The sequence below is a fragment of the Sciurus carolinensis genome, unplaced genomic scaffold (genome assembly GCF_902686445.1).
Source record: "Sciurus carolinensis unplaced genomic scaffold, mSciCar1.2, whole genome shotgun sequence".
NCBI lineage: Eukaryota > Metazoa > Chordata > Mammalia > Rodentia > Sciuridae > Sciurus > Sciurus carolinensis.
The window spans coordinates 231,303-254,816 of NW_025920134.1; the positions used below are offsets into that span (position 1 = coordinate 231,303).

At 38.2% G+C, this 23,514-nt stretch overlaps 1 pseudogene; it reads left to right on the plus strand.

The window, feature by feature from the left end:
• Positions 1–283: 283 nt before the first annotated feature.
• Positions 284–17,884, plus strand: LOC124974158 (vomeronasal type-1 receptor 90-like; annotated as a pseudogene).
• The last annotated feature ends 5,630 nt before the right edge of the window (positions 17,885–23,514 follow it).

Below are 23,514 nucleotides of genomic sequence, written 5' to 3' on the forward strand. Positions count from 1 at the left end.
CCCCATTGCTCCCCGGGGTCCTGCACTGCCTGCTGCTCCTCTGGGTTGGGCTCCACCCCCTGCCCTGGGCCCCGCCTGGCCAGCTCTGCTACACCGCACCCTACCCACTACTCCTCAGGGCTGGCCTCCACAGGACCACTCTGCGCATCACTTCAGTTCCACCCAACTCCTCTTGTTAGACCTGACAGGGGAAGAAAAGTGCTTCTCAGTGCCTTCTCAATGACCCTCCTACAACGGAATAAACTTGGAGAGGAGTCCCTTGCTCAAGGTCACCCGGGTAGAGATGGCCGATGAAGTGGGGAGTCTCCCTTTCTTCTACTTCCAGTTTGCACCCCCAAAGCAGGAGGTGAAGCCTGCCACTGTGTTTCCTATGGGTGCTTCCTGGGTGCACCTGAGGGTTGACAGAGGAAACCCCACAGTCTAGATTCCCTATGGCATGCTTAGACTGTTATGATCCTTGCTGAGGGATGAGGCATTACACCTGTCCAAACTTCTCTTCCTACCAGAGGGAGTATGGAAGACAGATAGAGAAAGCACTTAACCTGGGATCCACAGCAAGTTCACCAGAGACCCCACAGATGTCACTCATGCCTTCTACCAGATCTAAGAAAGACCATCACCATCTCCTGGACACTTAGAAATGCATGTACTCAGGTAACACTCCAGATGGGCTGCATCTGAACTGGGGATGTGGGAACCATGTGGATGATCAAAAGGCCTGGGGATTCTGATGCCAGAAAACACTAAAATACACACCACCACACACACCACACACACACACACACAGTAGTTGTTCTGTGTGAAATGGTCATACAATGATCTCAACTTCAAGTTCACTGGAAAATTCCCTTCATCTAGTGTCCCATTGAGGGGCACACAAGAGTACACCAGATCCTGCACAATCAGCAGGAATTAATTTCTCAAATATGGGGATCATACAGGCTCCTTAAAAGGGAAAAGGGCTTGTGGCTTCTCCCCTAGCACACAATGGTGCTTTAAATACCTTCCATGGTACTCTTGCTTAAATATATACTCCCTTAAAACTGCCTATATTCTTTATGGTATTATAAATTCAATAGGTTTCAGGTTAATTATTTTAAATATTGTATTCACATTAAGCTGAAAACAATTTACATTTTCAGTCTTGAGCCTTGAGTATCTTTCTGGAATCCTAAGTGCCTGCAGACCATGTCTGGCAAGACACAGACTCACCACTGGCACTCCTGGCCTCATTTCTGATCTGCTGAAATTAAGGCCCAGAGAACAGTGAGGACATGCCTCTCCCTTCTCTGTTCCCTCTGACTATTTCCATTTGCCAGTTTTCCTTTGCTGTGGAGAACCCCATGTCCAAGTCACAGTTGTCTCCACATGGAAGAGGCTGCTTTGGGAAGAAGGGGGCTGCTCTCCCTGAGACGTAAGGGAACTGTTGGCAACTGCTCAGTGGAGAAGGGCTGACATAGGTTCAGACACTGGAGGACAACTGGGGTTCAGAAAGAACCATAGCGTCTGTGCTCCCATGAAGCCTATCTTGAGTGACACCTGGGGACCTTCTGCAGGAAGCCCAGCTTCAGAGGACTGCAGAGGGATCTGGCCTCTGTCTTTGTGACCAGGTCACTGGTGAACACAGAACTTGGAGACATACTGGCCTGAATGATCCTTAATATTTCTTCTGACCCTCCAGGTCTGAATTCCAAAACATGTCATTATCATCATAATTAAATAGCTACCTTGGACAGGAATGCATGACATAGGCTGAATATTAGTGGTTTATCTATACAACTTCCTGTGACCTAGGAACAAATTTTATTGCCATTCCCTCAAAGTGAGGAGACGGAGTCTCAAGGAGATGCATCATTTTCCTAAGATCACATAGCAGGAGACTGAGGCATTTGCCACTGTGCTCTTAGCAATATTTCATATCTGTCTATGCCCCTTGTTGCCCATGTGTCTTGGGAGCCTCCTGGACCTGCCTTGGGACTTGGTTGCCCATCTGTGGATGGCTGGTCTCAACACCCTTCCCCCTTCATGCACCTGCCAAGGAGCAGAGGAGTCTGTGGGGCCCTAGCAATGGGGAGAGGGAGCTGCTGCCTTCCCAGCCCTGACGTGCATATTCCAGCTCTCCTGCTCAGGGGGCTTCAGCCATTCCCACCTGCCACATTTTGCCCTGGGAGGCACTGAATCACCAGGCTGGGTGACGCCCACCTCATGCATGGCACAAAGGGTGGCACTGAATCTATAGTTCATTTTGGGAAGTGTCACATTCGTCATCTTCTAATCAACCAACACGGGTTTTCTCCCCCGTTTCTTAGGTACTCTTTTATTTCAGGATTGGACAGGGGACCAAGAGCATGTCGATTTTGGAAAGAAATGTAAGTACATGAACACTAAATAATCCAGCATATGAAATATTTTTCTAAGCAAGTGTAAGGAAAGTCAAGAAAAAAATGTAACTTTATTTTTTAAATTTTTCATTTTTTCTAATAAGTTATACATTACAATAGAATTCATTTGGACACCTCGTACACAAATGGGGCACAATTTCTCATTCCTTCAAAAATGTTAGAAAGGAGAAAATATAAATGAGTAGAAGTGTCCATGAATCATTCAGATTATAACTAAACAGAAAAGAAAAAAGGAAAAAAATCTCAATGATAAGTTACAGCACTGTTGCCACTGTAGTTCAGAACAGTCTCCATTTTCCATCTTAGCAGTGTTAGGTGGGATGCCCCTGAGTGTGATGCCTGCTGCACCCTCAGGGTGGGCTTGCTGGAGTGAGACAGGAAATTCTACAGGCGAAAATCCTGGATGGGACATGTCAGCTCAGTTAGTCTCCAGGTTCTTCCTTGAATGGCAATTTGTCAGGAGATTTTTGATCTGGTCACCTTCCAGGCCCATCAATTGCTAGTCCATGCTTGATGATGCCACTCCAGGGATCTCTCTTGGGTTCCAAACATTTGATGGAGAGCCGATTCTTAATTCCCTCCATCACATAAAGACCCCACATTTCCTGTTCTGTTGGATTCAGTCCCCAAATTCAATCACCCCTGCCCATTCCCTTTTACATTGCTAGCCAGATGCATCTCTCCCAGACCACCCTGCAAGCAGCAGGATTGAAAAAAGTGGAGCAGAGTTGAGTGGGATTCCAAGACAAGTATTCCCATGTGTAAACCACTCTCCACATTTGATTTTCTCCTGGTCACTTAGGCCCACACTATGTCATGCAGTGTGGGTTTGCCAGGAATTGGCTGCCCAGCTGCCATCCTGCACCTCTCTACAAAGTGTTTCCTTCCTCTGTGTTCTGCATTCTGCAAGCAGGGAGTGATACAGCTTCTTTTCTGCGGAAGAATATGGTTAAGTATCTTTTTTTTGAGACATTATATATTTATTTATTTATGTTTGTTTCTTTTTTATTTTTACTCATTATTTTAATTTTTATTTTTACAGACTGCATTTAGATTCATTGTACACAAATGAGGTACAACTTTTCATTTTTATGTTGTTCACAATGTAGAATCACACCATTCATGTAATCATACATATACATAGGGTAATACAGTCTCAGTAAACCATCTTTCCTTCCCCCATCCCCTCCACCCCATTTTCCTCTACACCATCTAAAATTACTCCATTCCACTGATACCTCTCCATCACCCCATCCCGTTATGTATCATCATCCACTTATCAGAGAGAACATTCGACCTTTGGTTTTTTGAGCTTGGCTTATATCACTTAGCATGATAGTCTCCAACTCCATCCATTTACCAGCAAGAGACATAATTTTGTTCTTCTTTATGGTTGAATAATATTCCATTGTGTATGTATACAACCGTTCTGTATTCATTCATCAACTGAAGGGCATCTATGTTGGTTCCACAATCTAGATATTGTGAATTGAGCAGCTATGAACATTGATGTGGCTGCATCACTGTAGTGTGCTGATTTTCAGTCCTTTAGGTATAGGCCAAGGTGTGGGATGACTGTGTCAAATGATGTGTTCATTCCAATATTTCTGAGGAATCTCCATACTGCTTTCCATAGTGGCTGAACCAATTTACAACTCCACCAGCAATGTATGAGTGTGACTTTTTCCGCACATCCTCGTCAACACTTATTATTGCTTGTGATCTTGGTAATAGTCATTCTAATTAGAGTTAGATGAACTCTTAGGGTGGTTTTAATTTGCATTTCTCTCATTACTAGGGATGATGTGCACTTTTTCATGTATTTGTTGATCACCTGTATATCTTCATCTGTGAAGTGTCTGCCCATTTCCTTAGCCCATTTATTGACTGGGTTCTTTGTATATTGGGTGTAAAGTTTTTTAAGTTCTTTATAAATTTTGGAGATTAGTGCTGTGTCTCAAGTGTGTGTGTAAAAGATTTTCTCCCACTCTTTAGGCTCTCTTTTCTCATTATTCTTTGCTGAGAAAAAGGCTTTTAGTTTGAATCCATCCCATTTATTGATTCTTGCTTTTATTTCTTGTGCTTGGGGGGTCTTGATAAGGAAGTCTTATCCAAAGCCAACGTGATGAAGATTCAGACCCACTCTTTCTTCTATTTGGTGAAAGGTCTCAGATCTAATTCCTAGATTCTTGATACATTTGAGTTGAGTTTTGTACAAGGTGAGATGGGTTTAATTTCATTTTACTGTATATAAATGAGGAAAACTACTATGCTCACAATAGTCTCAAAAAATACTTGGGAATCAATATAACAAAAATGGTGACAGATCTCTGCAATGAAAATTACAGAACATTACAAAGAAATTCAGGAAGGCCTTAGAAGTTGGAAAGATCTCCCGTGTTCTTGGGGAGATATATTATCAAAATGACCATACCTCCAAAGGCACTATATGGATATAATGCAATTCCAATTAAAATCTAAATAACTTTCCTCATAAAAATGGAGAAAGAAATCATGAAATTCATCTGGAATAACAAAATATGCAGAATATCCAAAGCAATTCTGGGCAGAAAAAGTGATGCAGGAGCTATCACAATACCAGAACTTAAACTCTACTATAGAGAACAGTAACAACAATGGCATGGTATTGGCACCAAAACAGACATGTAGACCAATGGTACAGAACAGAAGACACAGAGACAAACCTACATAAGTACATAAGGACAGAAAAAGGTGCCAAAAACATACAAAGGAGAAAATATAGCTTCTTCAACAAATGGTACAGTAATTTTATTCTCTGATCTCTCCAGACCTCATGTCAGATAACATTGATTTCAAGCCATAGTTCACCAGAAGGGACCAAGAAGGACATATCATAGTGCTTGAAGGAATTATACATTAACCACACATAGCAATCATAAATATTTATGCCCCAAACAATAAAGCATCTATGTACATCAAATAAATCCTTCACAAATTCAAGAATGAAATTGATCACAATAAAAAAATGGGTGATTTTAACACATCTCTCTAGCACTGGATAGACTCTCCAAACAAAAACTAAAGATAGAAAGTATAGAACTAAATAATGTAATTAATAACTTTTAATTAAGAGACATATATAGAGTGTTTCATCCATCAATGATTGAATATACTTCCTTCTCAGGAGCATACAGATCCTTCTCTAAAATAGACCAAATCTTAGGCCACAAAGTAAATTTTAGCAAATACAAAATTATAGAGATAATACTATACATTCTATCAGATCATAGAGGAATGAAACTAGAAATCAACAATAAAATAAAAATAGAGGTTACTCTAAAGCCTAGAGACTAAGTAATACAGTATTAAATGATCAATGAATATCAGAAGAAATCAGGGATGAATTAAACAACACTCAGAGGTAAATGAGAATATAGATACGACATGTGAAAATCTCCATGACACTATGAAGGCAGTTCTAAGAAGAAAGTTCATTGCACTGAACTCCTTTATTAAAAGAATAGATAATCACCAAATAAATAACCTAACATTGCATCTCAAAGGCTTGTAGTTCATGGGCTTCCATATTATACCAGGTCTCATAAATCTTCATAAAAATATGTAAAAATTGCTAAGGAAACAAATATTCATTTTTATTGTTCCTTTCAAAGGAAATATATGCCTTTAAATTCTCCATTAAACAGGATGAAGGATGATCACCATGTTCCCCACAGAGTGGAGTCTAGTTCAGACTCTGCCTTAGCTTCAAGTATGTTCTATCTGCCTGCTATTATCTCATCCAAGCCTCCAGATCTGCCTCTGTTTTTCCATTTTTTAATGTTTGCTTTCATGTGATACAGAGCTTGAATCCAGAAATTTTCAGAATGGAAATCATGGAGTACATGGGCAGTAACATCAGGAAACAAGGTAATCCACATGAGAATGGAGTGGAAATGGGGACATTGTATTGGGAAGAACATCAGAGCCACAGGAGGTACTGGGACACTCTCACCCCAGAATTCAGACATCACAACATGTGGAATGGGTATGAGATCATTTGAACTTCAGATCAAATGAGAAGTTGTGTTGGATAAATGATTGGCACAAACTTTCTTTGTCAAGGGAACTTGGAGGAACTCTTGTGCCCCACTCTCCCCAGGTGACTATTATCCAGAACAGAATCCAAACAAGGGTCAGATGAAATGTTCCACTGGGTCTCCACAGTCCTGTGCTCAACAGTGGGATCTTGTCACCTTACTACAGACACTAAAATTACAGTCTGTGGAGAGATGAGCTCACAGCACCCTTTTCTTAAAACTCACAGGTTATTCTCAGGCTCACCAAGTGTCCATATCCAAGCAGGGGTCTCTCAGTACCACAGTTGTAATGAGGGACTGTGTGCAGTTTCTAGGATGGAAGGGAGCAAATTGGGTCCTTTAGTTATGTTTTTCATGGCTTGAGAAGATACATCCAGCTCTAATCACTCTACTCAGCCCAGACAACAGTGCTCTTTAAAAATGCCATGTGAGAAGTTTTCCAAAATTATGTCATCCACTAAATTAGAGACAGAAAATTAGTCAGTATTTTTCCATGGGAAATGTCAATTATTTCATATTTCTGTTTAATTTTCATCAGACAACTATAGCAGTATTCAAGTTATGTATTCTTTCTATGCTCTCATCTTTCCTTGCCACTTTTTATTAAAAATACTGTTTTGCTTCCCTTATCTTCTTGAAAAAACAGAACTATTATTGATATTGAGGAATTAAAAATAATTTGACATACTCCAAAAGCAAATAAGGGTAACCTCACATTGCCACACCCATCTATTTTAGATTCTCATAAAATCTTTCTTGTCCTACTTTTAACAAATTGAATTTCATGCTTCCAGTCCAATGCATGTGCACTGCCAACTACCACATTTCAAGGGAGAAGGCAGTGATCCTGATGAAATCTTCCCCTAAACTATTATAAAGATAAGATAACCTGATGGTGGATACCTTTTTCTTGTCCCAAAAGACCCTGAAATATAATTTGCAATAGCTCAGTGGGAAGAACATTTAACTCCATTAATCTTTTCTTTTTCTTATTCATTTGAAAAATTTCCTTCACAATTCCATAATAATAAATGTTTCTGAAAAGCATTTTGTTAGGAAGAATGCGTGGAGAATTTGGACCTCACCTGTTCAGTTCTGTGTGCTCAAGTTATATTTTTTTTAAGTACATCTTCTCATGCACATGCATTTACAGAAAAACCACATAAAACTATCTCATTTTCTTCTTTCCAAAGCAATTTGGACTTGACTGATGTCACTATTCAGTTGATCATGGAAACAGACACTGAAGAAGGTATGTTTTGGTTTCTCATTAAGGAAAGTTTAGTGTCTGTGATGAAGCTGCTTTGGAGTTTCCTGTTGATGTTAGAAAAGTAATATTTCTTCTCATGTTTCTGAATACAGGCTTTAAATTATTGTTAGTGTCTTACTGGCAGTGTGAACTCTGAGCTGCACTTAGATTTCCAATTTAAAAACAAATGGATTATTTGCAGGCAGATTTGTCAGGAATACTTGTCATTTGTTTGTTCATACCTTTTCCAGCTTTCCTCCTACATATTCCGGGTGCTTGTATTTTTCCTGAGGCACTGCATGAAGCATGGTAATGGTTGGAGATGACTCTGTACTCCCAGATGTGGAAGCAGCTTATCCCTAGTGCTCTTCATAGTTTCCCAGCTAGAACTGTGCCACAAAGTAAGAGCTTGCTGCCAGAACTCATTTGTCTATTTTACCTTAGCAGACAGAAGGCCATGTAAGCAGTAGTGAGGTTTAACTGTGGGCCATGAGAAAACAAAGTATGCTCCTTTGTTGTTGTTGTTATTATCATTATTATTTTAGTAACCAGGAATTGAAGCCAGAGGTGCATATACAATGAACCCCATATTCACACTTTTTATGTTGTATTTAGAGACATGTTCTTGCTATATTACTTAGAGTCTTGCTAAGTTGTGGAGGCTGGCTTTGAACTTGAGATCCTGCGGCCCATACTCCCAAATCAGTGGGATTTTCCTGGTATCTATTTTTCACATCTATATGCTCCTGAACTACTTAAACCTTAAGTCTTTGATTCTAAGATGATATTATGGTTCAATATATGAAAACACAAATTAAATCTTAATTATTACATATCTGAGTAAATACATACATTGCCCAGGAAAACATTCTGCCAGTAAGTTAACATAAAATTTTGTAGAATGTAGGGTGGGTGCACAGCTCAGTTGTACAGAACATTCCTAGAATATGTGTGGTCCTGGACTTGATCCTCAGTACTGCAAGGAAAGAGAATCCAGTATCAACTTTATACATGGACATCTTGAGTCTGGAGAAATACCAGTTCTTTCTGAAAGGAGGGAAGAATATCTGGCATCCTAGAAGATTCATATTTCAAAGTTAGGTTGAATATTTATCCTTTAATTAACAGTTTAAAATGGAGTAAACCTGAAACTATTTTAATTATAATTCTGTTTACCAAAATGATTTCATATATTTAACTAAAAAATCCAAGTGTATTCCTGCTATTATTTAATAACTGAAATTGGCTCACATAGGACAAATTCTGACCTGATTAAAAAATAATTAAAAGTATAACTGTATAGGTGGATTCAAATAGTCCCACAGTTCCATCACATTTCTCTGAACAGGAACTGCCAACAGAATCTAATATTCTGGTAATTTTTAACCTCTGTGAAATTGGGATAGAATTGACCAGTTAATAAGAGAACTCCAGTGGTTTCCGCCACCTTCCCTGTTTTCCCTGAGACCGCCATATTAGCCATTCAAATCTAGGTTTAACTCTCCCATTTCAGAGCCCCAGGTTGCTCTGCCACACAGTGGCTGAAGATCCCTAGGGACAAAGACTAGCTCCTGAGCACCAGAAATTAGCTACAATTAAAAATGGTGGACTCGGAGCAACCACTGGGGCTCTGGGCAGCTGCCTGAGGAGGAGCTGTGTGGCGAGCTGTTTGGACTCAGAATGACCGCTTCTGAACACCGGGAGGTTGCCCGGAGGAAGAGGAGGAGTGTGGCGGGTGGCTTGACCTAGGAGTGACTGCATCACAGCCACAGGCAGTTGCCAGAGGAGGAGCTGTGTGGTGAGCTGTTTGAACTCAGAACAACCACTCCTGAACACCGGTGGCCTGCCTGGAGGAGAAGTGCAGAGGGTCACTTGGTCTAGGAATGACTGCATCAGAGCTACAGGTGGTTGCCAGAGGAGGAGCTGCGTGGCGAGCTATTTGGACTCAGAACGACTGCTTCTGAACAAGGGGGGGTTGCCCGGAGGAAGAGGAGAAGTGCGGCGGGTCGCTTGGTCTAGGAGTGACTGCATCAGAGCCACAGGCTGTTGCCAAAGGAGGAGGCGAGTGGTGAGTAGATTGGACTAAAAGCGACTGCTCCTGAACACCGGTGGCCTGCCTGAAGAAGGAGCACGGTGGGTCACTTGGTGTCGGAGCCACCGCTCCTGAACACCCAGGGGGCTACCCTGAGGAGGAGGAGGAGGAACAGGGCGGGTCACTTGGACTTGGAGTGACTGCCTAGGGCTACAAGCGGTTGGTGGGAAGAGGAGACGCGAAATGAGGAGCTTGGACTCCTAGTGACTGTGTCGGAAACTGGGCCGCTGTCTGGAGGAGAAGGTGTGTGGTGGGTCTCTGAGTCTCGGAGCTATTGTACCAGGCTCCAGGTGGTGGTTCAGAGGAGGAGCCGCATATCCAGGCGATTAGGTGCACAGCAGGGTCCCAGGAGCTAGGTGGATTCTTGCTGGAAGAGACACACAGAGACACGCCTAGGGGCGGAGCAAAGTTTCCAGGACTGTGGGCAGATTCTCTGTGAGAGGCAGCCTAAGGAGACTCGCCTGCAAAGGGTGAGGCTCCCAGGCCCAGGAGGTAGGTCCAGGACCCTGGGAACATTGCAGAGGAAGACAGCCCAGCCCAGGTGCTAGTTGTGGATTGATGGGAACCTCTAGGAGGGGAACTGACCAGCAAGACCTCCCCGAGTGAGTCTTCCCTGCCAGGGGAGGTTTTCCCACAGGGATGGTAAAACCAGAGACACAGGCACAAACAGAGCTTGCCTCAGCCCGCAGCCTAGTTCCCCGTTGGATGACCATTGGTCAACAAGTGGAGGCACCTCTGCCCACTAGCAGGGAATATACGCCACCTGAGGGTCACAACCCCTAGAGAGGCAGCTTCTTCGTGGAGCTCCACATTATCAACTTCCTCCAAGACTTCAGGCTACTGAAGGATAAGAGGGGATATACTAGCAATCTTCAGGGACATTATAAGTCAATAGAGGAAATCTGCAATATCTTAATGACCCACTGATTCCTGAACAATATGAGAAAACAAGGGAAGAAAATGCCCCAAACAAATCTAGATGTTACATCAATAAAATCCAACGACAGCATGGCAGAAGAAAGGACAGAAAGGGAGTTCAGAATGTACATAATTAAAATGATTAGGGAAGCAAACGATGAGATGAAAGAGCAAATGCAGGCATTGAATGATCCCACCAATTGACACTTAACAGAGCAAATTCAGGAAGCAAAACATCATTTCAATAAAGAGTTAGAGATATTGAAAAAAAACCAAACAGAAATCCTTGAAATGAAGGAAACAATAAAACAAATTAAGAACTCCATAGAAAGCATAAGAAATAAGATAGAACACCTGGAAGACAGAACTTCAGATATTGAAGACAAAATATTTAACCTCGAAAACAAATTTGAACAAACAGAGAAGATGGTAAGAAATCATGAACAGAATCTGCAAGAACTATGGGATATCAAGAAAAGGCCAAATTTGAGAATTATTGGGACTGAGGAAGGCTTAGAAAAACAAACCAAAGGAATGAACAATCTATTCAATGAAATAATATCAGAAAATTTCCCAAATCTGAAGAATGAAATGGAAAATCAAGTCCAAGAGGCTTATACGACTCCAAATACTCAAAATTACAACAGACCCACACGAAGGCACGTTATAATGAAAATACCTAACATACAAAATAAAGACAGAATTTTAAAGGCTGTGAGAGAAAAGAACCAAATTACATTCAGGGTGGAAACCAATACGGATATCAGCAGATTTTTCAATTCAGACCCTAAAAGGTAGAAGGGCCTAGAACAACATTTTTCAAGCTCTGAAAGAAAATGGATGCCAACCAAGAATCTTATACCCAGCAAAACTTACCTTCAAATTTGACAATAAATTAAATCATTCCATGATAAACAAAAGCTGAAAGAATTTACAAAAAGAAAGCCAGCATTACAGAACATTCTCAGCAAAGTATTTCATGAGGAAGAGATAAAGAACAAAGAAGCAAATCAGCAAAGGGAGGAATTATTCTAAAGGAACTGTCAAATAAAGGAGGAATCAAGATGTGTCAAAAAATACATAAATAAATAAATAAAATTTTAAATATGAACAAAATGACCAGGAATACAAATCATATCTCAATAATAACCCTGAATGTTAATGGCCTGAATTCATCAAACAAAGGACATAGACTGGCAGATTGGATTAAAAAGAAAGATCCAACAATATGTTGCCTGCAAGAGGCTCACCTCATAGAAAGAGATACCCATAGACTAAAGGTGAAAGGATGGGGAAAAACATACCATGCACATGGACTCAGAAAAAAAGCTGGAGTATCCATCCTCATTTCAGATAATGTGGACTTCAAACCAATGTTAGTCAGGAGGAATAAAGAAGGACATTTCATACTGCTTAAGGGAAGCATAAATCAGCAAGATATAACAATCATAAACATCTATGCCCCAAACAGTGGCTAATCCATGTATGTTAAACAAATCCTTCTCAATTTTAGAAACCAAATAAACCATAACACAATAATACTAGGTGACTTTAACACGCCTCTCTCACCACTGGACAGATCTTCCAAACAAAAATTGAACAAAGAAACCATAGATCTCAATAACACAATCAATAATTTGGACTTAACAGACATTTATAGAATATACCATCCAACCAAGAGCAAATACACTTTCTTCTCAGCAGCACATGGATCCTTCTCTAAAATAGACCATATATTATGCCACAAAGCTAATGTCGGCAAATACAAGAAGATAGAGACACTACCTTGTATTCTATCAGATCATAATGGATTGAAGTTAGAAATAAATGAAAGAGTAAAAAACAGAAACTACTCCAACACCTGGAGATTAAACAATATGCTATTATATGATGAATGGATAACAGAAGATATTAGGAAGGAAATTAAAAAATTCTTAGAGGTAAACAAGAACAAAGAAATATCATATCAAAATCTCTGGGACACTATGAAAGCAGTACTTAGAGTAAGATTTATTTCATGGAGCGCATTTAATAAAAGAAGTAAAACTCCAAAAATAAACGACCTAACACTACAGCAAAAAGCCCTAGAAAAAGAAGAACAGACCAACACCAAAAGTAGTAGAAGACAGGAAATAGTTAAACTCAGAGCTGAAATCAACAAAATTGAAACAAAAGAAACAATACAAAAAATTGACAAAATAAATAGTTGGTTCTTCGAAAAAATAAACAAAATTGATAAACCTTTAGCCACACTAACAAAGAGAAGACGAGAGAAAACCCAAATCACTAAAATTCGGAATGAACAAGGAAATATCACAACATACACGAGTGAAATACAAAACATAATTAGAAGCTATTTTGAAAATCTATACTCCAACAAAATAGAAAATTTCAAAGACATCAACATGTTTCTAGAGACATATGAATTGCCTAAACTGAAGGAGGAGGACATACACAATTTAAATAGACCAATTTCAAGTAAAGAAATAGAAGAAGTCATCAAAAGCCTACCAACAAAGAAAACTCCGGGACCAGATGGGTTCTCAGCCGAGTTCTACAAAACCTTTAAAGAAGAGCTCATTCCAAAACTTCTCAAAGTATTCCAGAAAATAGAAGAGGAGGGAACCCTCCCAAACTCATTCTATGAAGCCAATATTACTCTGATACCTAAACCAGACAGAAACACATCGAGGAAGGAAAATTTCAGACCAATATCCTTAATGAACATCGATGCAAAAATTCTCAACAAAATTTTAGCAAATTGCATACAAAAACATATTAAAAAGATAGTGCACCATGATCAAGTGGGCTTCATCCCAGGGATGCAAGGTTGGTTCAACATCAGGAAATCAATAAATGTCATTCACCATTTCAATAGACTTAAAGTCAAGAATCACTTGATTATTTTGATAGATGCAGAAAAAGCATTTGATAAAAAACAGCATCCATTCATGCTCAAAACACTAGAAAAAATTGGGGTAGTGGGAACATTCCTTAACATTGTAATGGCCATCTACGCTAAACCCATGGCTAATATCTTTCTAAATGGTGAAAAACTGAAAGCATTCCCTCTAAAAACTGGTACAAGGCAGGGATGCCCTCTTTCACCACTTCTATTCAATATCATCCTTGAAACTCTAGGCAGAGCAATTAGACAGACCAAAGAAATTAAAGGGATAGGAATAGGAAAAGAAGAACTCAAACTATCTCTATTTGCTAATGATATGATTGTATACTTAGAGGAACCAGGAAATTCCACCAGAAAACTTTTAGATCTCATAAGTGAATTCAGTAAAGTAGCGGGATATAAGATCAGTGCACATAAATCTAAGGCATTTTTATACATAAGCGATGAATCTTCAGAAAGAGAAATTAGGAAAACTACCCCATTCACAATAGCTTCCAAAAAAATAAAATACTTGGGAATTAATCTCACAAAAGAGGTGAAAGACCTCTACAATGAGAACTACAGAACACTAAAGAAAGAAATTAAAGAAAACCTTAGAAGATGGAAAGATCTCCCATGTTCTTGGATAGGAAGAATTAATATTGTCAAAATGGCCATACTACCAAAAGTGCTATACAGATTCAATGCAATTCCAACTAAAATCCCAATGATGTACCTTACAGAAATAGAGCAAGAAATTATGAAATTCATTTGGAAGAATAAAAAACCCAGAATAGCTAAAGCAATCCTTGGCAGAAAGAGTGAAGCAGGGGGTATCGCAATACCAGATATTCAACTGTACTACAAAGCAATAGTAACAAAAACAGCATGGTATTGGTACCAAAACAGAAAGGTGGATCAATGGTACAGAATAGAGGACATGGACACAAACCCAAATAAATACAATTTTCTCATACTAGGCAAAGGGGCCAAAAATTTGCAATGGAGAAAAGATAGTCTCTTCAACAAATGGTGCTGGGAGAATTGGAAATCCATATGCAGCAGAATGAAACTAAACTCATATCTCTCACCATGCACAAAACTAAACTCAAAATGGATTACAGATCTCTGAATCAGACCAGAGACCTTGCATCTTATAGAAGAAAAAGTAGGTCCAGAGCTTCAACATGTCGGCTTAGGACCAGACTTCCTCAACAGGACTCCCATAGCACAAGAAATAAAAGCAAGAATTAATAACTGGGATAGATTCAAACTAAAAAGCTTTCTCTCAGCAAAGGAAACTGTCAGCAATGTGAAGAAAGAGCCTCCAGAGTGGGAGAAAATCTTTGGCAATCATACTTCAGATAGAGCACTAATCTCCAGAATCTATAAAGAACTCAAAAAACTCTACACCAAGAATGCAATTAATCCAATCAACAAATGGGCTAAGGAAATGAATAGACACTTCACAGAAGAAGATCTACAAGCAATCAACAAACTTATGGAAAAATGTTCAACATCTCTAGTAATAAGAGAAATGCAAATCAAAACCACCCTAAGATTCCATCTCACCCCAAATAGAATGGCGATTATCAAGAATACAAGCAACAACAGGTGTTGGCGAGGATGTGGGGAGAAAAGTACACTCATACATTGCTGATGGGGCTGCAAATTAGTGCAGCCACTCTGGAAAGCAGTATGGAAACTCCTTAGAAAACTTGGAATGGAACCACCATTTGACCCAGCTATCCCACTCCTTGGCCTATACCCAAAGGACTTAAAATCAGCATATTACAGAGATACAGCCACATCAATGTTCATAGCTGCTCAGTTCACAATAGCCAGATTGTGGAACCAACCTAGGTGTCCTTCAATTGATGAATGGATAAAGAAAATGTGGTATATATATACAATGGAATATTACTCAGCCATAAAGAATGATAAAATTATGGCATTTGCAGGCAAATGGATGAAACTGGAGAATATCATGCTAAGCAAGATAAGCCAATCTCAAAAAACCAAAAGAAGAATGATATCACTAATAAGTGGATGATGACACATAATGGGGGGTGGGAGGGGTTAGTGTTAGGGTTAGAGTTAGTTTTAGGGAGGGGGACAAGAATGGAGGAAGGAAGGACTGTATAGAGGGAAAAGCAGGGTTGGAGGGGTGGGGACGAAGGGAAAAATAACAGAATGAATCAAACAACATTATCCTATGTAAATTTATGATTACACAAATGGTATGCCTTTACGCCATGTACAGAGAAACAACATGTACCCATTTTTTTACAATAATAAAAAAAGGTGACATGTACATTATTAAAATATGTTCCCAGAGTTTACATTACACTTATATGTGATCCATCAAAATGTATAAATGTATTCTACTGTCATGTATAACTAATGAGAAAAATAAAATAAAATAAAATAAAATTAAAAAAAAATAAGAGAACTCCATGAAGTATATCAATTTATGTCAATAAGGATCTGCACAATTTTGAAAATAGAACAATTCCATAGTGCCCATTCTTAGCAGGAAGACTTCCATGTTTGGCACATAAGCTTCATCCATTTTAAATCACTGTGTCTTCAGCACATACATAATGAGACTCCTGACTATATAGATGAGATGATCCCAGAGCTCAGGACGTGGGCTTCTCAAGGTTGCATGCTTATCCTTTACATGCAAGATCATATAGGTACATTCAAGCCATCTGACTTCAGAGATTGCAATTCTTAGCATTTTCTCTGTGAATACATTAACAAAAGTACATGTGTTCATGAACAAAAGAGAATATAGGTAACACAAAACTAATGTAAATATGCATTGTCTAAGATATTGATTATTTTTGGGGGATTTTATTTCCAAAGAAATCCCAATGATTTTAATTTACCAAAAATACACAGTCCTTACTCTATTCCTGGAATGTAATCAAGATAATGGTCAGCATGAAAACAAGAAATCATTCTTGCAGTAAGACCTCACCATGAGAAATGCAAGGTCATAACAGGGAAAAATTTCTAAACAGTGTGGTAATTTTTAATTTAGAGTGGAAAATTTTGTACTTTTTATCAAGGATAATCCAGCCATGATTTGAAATGATGGGAAAAGTGTGAGAGAGGTAGACATCCAAAGGGCGCCAGGGAACCTTTAGTATTGGAGGGAGAAACGGGCATTGGGACAGGTCCACAAGTTTTTCTCATGGACTACTATTGGCTGAGTTGGATGAAACTTAATATTTATGATAATGAACTTCCTTACTTTTCTTCTCGAATATGTATCCCATGATTCCTTACTCCCAAAGATGGGAAAATACAAAAATTACATGACATTATTAATGTAAGAAATGCCTTTTACTCTGAAGTTGGAATTGGGATGTTGGTCAACATCATCCTTTTTCTGTTCCATCTCATCAAGTTTCTCTTTGACAGAAGGCTCAAGAACACTGACATGATCACTGGTCTCTTGGCCCTAATCCACTTGCTGATGCTGCTTGCCATGGGGTTCATAGCTACAGATACTTTTACATCTCAGCAGGGGCTTTGGGATGACATCACATGTAAATCACTGATCTACTTGTACAAGTTTTTGAGGGGCTCCTCCATGTGTGCCACCTGCCTGCTGAGTGTCCTCCAGGCCATCACCCTCAGCCCCAGAAGCTCCTGTTTGTCAAAGTTCAAGCATCAATCCCCACCTGAAAGCTTGAGTTCCTTTTTTTCCTGTTGCTTTTTTATACATCCTTTAGTACTCACTTCTCAATATCTGTGGTTGCAAATTCCAATGTGACCTCACACAGCCTGATATTTCTCAGTGATTCCTGCACTATATTACCCATGAGTTACTTGCTGAGGCATGCATTTTCCATACTGGGTGTATTTCGGGATGTCTTTCTTTTAGGGCTCATGGTGCTCTTGAGTGGATACATGGTGACCCTGCTGTGCAGGCATAGGAGGCAGTGCCAGCACCTTCTCAGCACCAGCCTGTCTCCAAAAGCCTCGCCAGAACAGAGGGCCACCAGGACCATCCTGCTACTGATGGGCTTCTTTGTGCTCATGTACTGTTTGGACTGCATTTTCTCCTCCTCTAGAACTCTGTGGAACAATAACCCTGTTTGTTGTTTTATCCAGATGATGGTGTCCAATGGCTATGCCACAATCAGTCCCTTGGTCTTCATCTGTACTGAAAAACAAAGTGCTAACTTTGTGAAATGCTTATGGTGGGAGAGGAGTAAATGTTCAATCTTTGCAGATGCATAAATTATCTGAATTCACCACTGCACAGCTTTGATACAATTAATCATGGAGTAGTGCATATGCATTGTGTTGAATGAGTAGATGAAGTGGGGTATTTTAAATGATTATTTTTAAATTTGTGAATGAGAAATACACCTAAGATTATTATCCAAATGGCTCCAAGATAAACTAAGAATTTCATATTTCTGATTTATGATTCAAAGGGAACCCTGAAAGGCAAATATCACTTACATTATGGGTATTAGTCCTTATGTGAGAGATTGGAATAATGCCTAATAAATCAATAGTCTCAGTAACTTCTGTTATGCCTAATAGAATGTAAATATCTCATAATACATTGTTCAAGTGTACTTTTATGAATATAACAAAAAATTGAATAGAGAGACACAAATTATCATTTGAAACAATTGATCATGGAAATAGTCTCATATCCACAAGCATATGAACGTGTAAACATGTGATCTGGATATATCTTAGCAATAAATAGGAAGGAGATTCTGATGCAAAGGTAACCACAGATTAATCTTCAAGTTATAATGCCAAGTGAACTATCATTTACAATAGAATCAATACTGTATAAATCAATACTTAAAGGGTGAAACTTGGGGTAGTATGAATTATAAAGTCAATATAGCATATTCCAGTAGTTAAGGAAGAAGTGCATTTGGGAATTCTTGTTTGATGGATACAGAGATAGAGTAGGAAGTAGAAAAAGTGGGGAGAGAGTGGAGATTATGCATGTAGCCAAATTTGAATGTCCTTAATTCACTGATCTGTTCTCTTAAGCATGGTTAAATTGTCAATTTTATCTTTTCTGTATTTAACCATGATAAAATGTTTCAATAACCTTGTAGTCAATGGTGAGAAAAACATTCCCTGAAATCACAAAGACAAGAGCAATGTTTCTCAAAGTGCCAAACTAGAATTTTGCAATCATTTGATAATCTTTCTGCACAACTGTGCCAAACTACCCATGCATAGTGACTTAATCCTAGCAGCTAGGGAGACAGAGGCAGGGGAAGCATTTCGAAAAGTCAGCTTCAACATCTTAGTGAGGCACTGCGCAACTTAGCAAAACTCTGTCTCTAAATAAAGTTTGGAAAAGAGCTGGGGGTGGGACTTAGAGGTTAAGAGCTCATCAATGGCCTTACAAAAAAGGCAAATCACCTACAACTCCATTCTCATGTCAAGGATTACTAACCAAAAGGGATAAGGTCCCACAGCAGCTCCATGAATGCCACAAACACTTGAAGTCTTTGCTGCTGCAAATCCTGCAGGCACCCAAGTCCTGAGAAGTTTAGGGAGCTGCTAGGTAATCTACAACACTGCAATAACACAGAAGAGAAGCCCAGCCATTGAAGTCCTCCCTCCACCCACAATGATGCTAAGTGCATAAAGGAGGGCAAATGGAAGGTCCTGGGAAATGAGAATGGGTATGTTGTGTTATGTGCACATATGATTGTGGCATCGGCAATCCTTCTATTATATAATCATTATATAATTATAATATATTATATAATGTATTATATAATTATATTATATATTTTATTATATAATTATGATGCACCTATAAAAATACTGATGGATTCATCACCACCAGATGAGTTTCAGAAGAAATGCTTAAAACTCCTAAGTCTAGAAGTAAAGGAATAATAGTAATCACCATGAAAACATAAAATCGGGTGTTTGATGCATTAGGAGCTGCCTTTTCTATTTCCTTTCCTTTACAGGGGGAGACAGAGATCAGGGTCAAGTTTCAATATTCCTTATATGAACATCCAGTTTACCAATCACCAGTCATTGACAAGACTGTCCTCTCAACTATGGATGTCTAGCAGTCTTTTTGTGAATATATTGGCTATATTACAGAAACACAGATTTATTTTCATTATCTCCACTGTGATATAAGGTATAAAATCCCATATAAAAATAGGCAAAGATATATATATATATATGTATTGTGTGAGTATATATATATATATATATATATATATATACACACACAAAGTAAGTATAGAAATATATGTATGGCATAAATCATACATATGCACATATATATTTTGTATACATATACATATATATTTTGTATATATTTAATATATACATGTGTATATATTCATATATTTACACACATAACATATATACATATATATTTACATGTATATATGTGTAAGTTTGTGACTGTGTTTATGCCAATACCATGTTGCTGGTGAACCAAATGCAGACCTGAAAATAGGAATCTAATAGAACAAAAGAGGAAAAACCTTTGAGAATATTTCAACAGTAAACTTACTACTATTCAAGATCACACCCATGAATATGGGAAACAAAAGCCAAAAGAGTGCACGGGGATGAGATCCAAGTCCAAAACTTCTACACAACAACGGAAACAATCCACAGAGTGAAGTGACAGCCTACAGAATGGAGGAAGTTATTGGGGAACAATTCATTTGGTAAAGGATTAATATCTGAATGATAATGACCACATAAACAACAACACAATGTCATTCAACTGAAAAGTAGGCAAATGATTGAAACACTGAACAAGTATAATTTAACTGTTCAATATTTTTAGTCATCAAGGAAATGAAATCAATATTCCAATGATTTGTAATTTTGTTCTAGTAGCACAGTTATTATGCAAACAAACTATTAAATACTGGTGAACATGTGGAGGATAAAACAAGCTCTCATAGTGAGTGGGAATATAAATCAGTACAACCATTAGGAAGAGTAGTATGCAAGGCTTTCAAAAAAAATTAAGTAGATCCACCAAATGATCCAACAATCTCATTTCTGGGTATATCCCAAAGGAATGAAATCATACATGCATGCCAATATTTAATGTAGCAGTATACAAAACAGCTGAGATTTAAAAAACCTGGTACCAGTCAACAGAACAAATGAATGCATGAGATTCACACACACTGGAATTTTATCCACCATAAATAAGAATGAATTGCTGTTATGTGAAGAAAAATTAAAGGAAATGCAGGACCTTGTTAAGTAAAATACACCAGACACAGTAAGACAGGTACTACCTCTCCTCTCTCCTAGGTAGATGATTGAGTCAAAAGTCAACCTGAATGTGACACTGCAATTAATAGAGGTTGAGAAAGAGTGGGGGATATTTTAACAGAGACTAGATTTGATTAGAGAATTATGCACACATGCATGGAAATGTCACACTGAACACAATTAATATGTATGATTAATATATGGTAATAAAATAACTTGAAATCACAAGAAATTTAAGAACTCATTGGTGCAGTATTACACAAATGATTAAAGAATCAAACCTCATCACTATGGAAAACCAACAACCTGAAAGAATATGTAAGAGAGAAAGAAAGGAACAAAGGGTATACAAGAATGGACAAAGGATACAAAACCAGAAAAAAATTAAATGGGAATATATGTTCTTATGTATATCAATAATAACCTGGAATGTAAATTTCTCAATAAAAAGACAGACTATAACATATTATACTAGATTCTTGTCTATACATACATACATTCCTAATACAAATTCTGAGTTATGTGCAAATATTTTGTATTTTCTTATTATTAAGCACCTTGGTGATAACATGCACATAGAAAAGTGTAAAACCAAATGTACCACCCTATGAATAAAATATGCCCGACTCAGAAAGACAAGTACCATGTGTCCTCTCTCCTATGGAGATGTTAAAGAAAAAAAGTCAAAATTCAAATTGAATATGTAACAGAAGTTAATAGAGATTGAGAAATATTTGCTGATACCCCAGAAGCACAGTGTCTATGTCCCTTTGCATTCCAGTAAATTTTCCACTGCTCCATGAGGTCATGGCTGGAGTCACTGGCCCCATATTTCTAGCAATATTAGTGCCCAACATCAGGTTCCATACATTGTCTAGTAGGCAGAGGGGACCACATCCACATAGACCCGCTGCCTTTCTGTAGCAGTCTCAATTGGAGGAGGAATCAAGATTCCTGAGCCAAATCAGATGCAAAATGAAAAGCAGATCTGCAGGACAAGGAAAGAGACCAAGTGAGCAAGGGCCCAGGTAACTCCAGGTAACTCCATGCACAGATCAAGGTAGGAAAAATGTGTTTTCAAGAATGAAGTACTTCCTGGGTGGTCTGGGCATCCTGGAGATTGTGAGTATGACACACATGAGTGCAAGAAATCTCCAAAAAGGGGGATTGAGCCTCTAAATAAAACAACCACAACAACAACAACAAATTGATCTAGAGAAAGAGGATGCCAGCAGGGAAATAGAAACCCAAATTCCCACAGAAAGCCCTCTGGGATTTTGTTAAAATATTGGAAACATAGTCCTAGGATAAAAGGGAAAAAGAAACCAAACACAAAAAATACTGTTTGATTTGTAATCATTGAACATGCAGGGAGTTGGAGGTATACAAATAATCTCCAGGAAAAATTCAAAACCTATGGACAGGGAAGGAAAATGGAAAGCACAGGCCCTCCCCATGTCTGAGTCATACCATAAGAATCTGTGAAGGGTTCATTTTATTTTCTAAAGTGTTAAATTCGATACTTTTTTTTTTTTTTGCCTTCTATCTGTAGGTATTTAATACCTGGTAAAAAGTTAAAAAATCTTTGTTTCCAGTCCATTCTATGTATATCTGTGCACCTCTGTGTATTGTATGTTGTGTCTACATATGTAGTTGTGTCTATATCATACATGCTACCAAAATTAGCATATAGATAAATGAGTGTTTAGAAATTTTAAAGCAGAGAATGGATCCAAATGCCTTTGAGTTTATGTGTCTTTAAGTGGTTAAATAATTATGAGTAAAGATGTCTTTAAGATTACTAACCCACAATTTTCTTGGCCACTTGTCAATCAAGAGATCATTGATTTCTATAAAATATTTAAAGTACAATGTCCTCTGCCTTTAAGGATTTTTCTTTGGCAGGAATTACTGACTTAAATTGTCAACTAGACCTATTTGATACCTGGTTTTTCATGGGTAGCCTAGGTTAAAAATATGTAAATGAGTTTTAACATAAATGTGATTTATCTTCATAAATGTGTTTTCATAAGTTGTTGGTGAATGGGAAAACAGTAAGATTGCTTTGTTTCTGGGACTCTGCTGAAAACAAGGTTACTAAGAATTAAAATCTAAAAGGTATAATCTTAATTGTGAAAGTACAGTAGTTCCAGTTGTGCCTTAAGTACTGTAAAACAAAGTAATAAAACTTATTAAAAATGAGAAATCTGTATAAATCCAGATATTTTTAATGATTGTTTCTGAATGGAAATTTAAGAAAGAGTCTCACACTGGAAAAGAAGTACAAGAAAGTGCAGCTATGAAAATATACTTTAGTATGGAAAAGTAGAAAGCATGGTAAAGTAATATTCTTATGCTGAGTTCCAAGATGAAAAAGAGGACAAAATAAGGACATTCTACAAAAGAAGTTGTAGAAAACCTAAGAAAGTTACCAAAGGATTGTCAAAAGTAAATCTTAATAAGTTCATATATGGGATTAGTTAACTTAATCAGCAGAGAATTATGCAAGTTTCTTGTTCCTAATCTGTAATATACTAATTCACTATGTTTAGAAACAATGGCACCTTAAAATGATGATCAGCATTTCACCATCAAGATAATTTCCTGGCACTCAG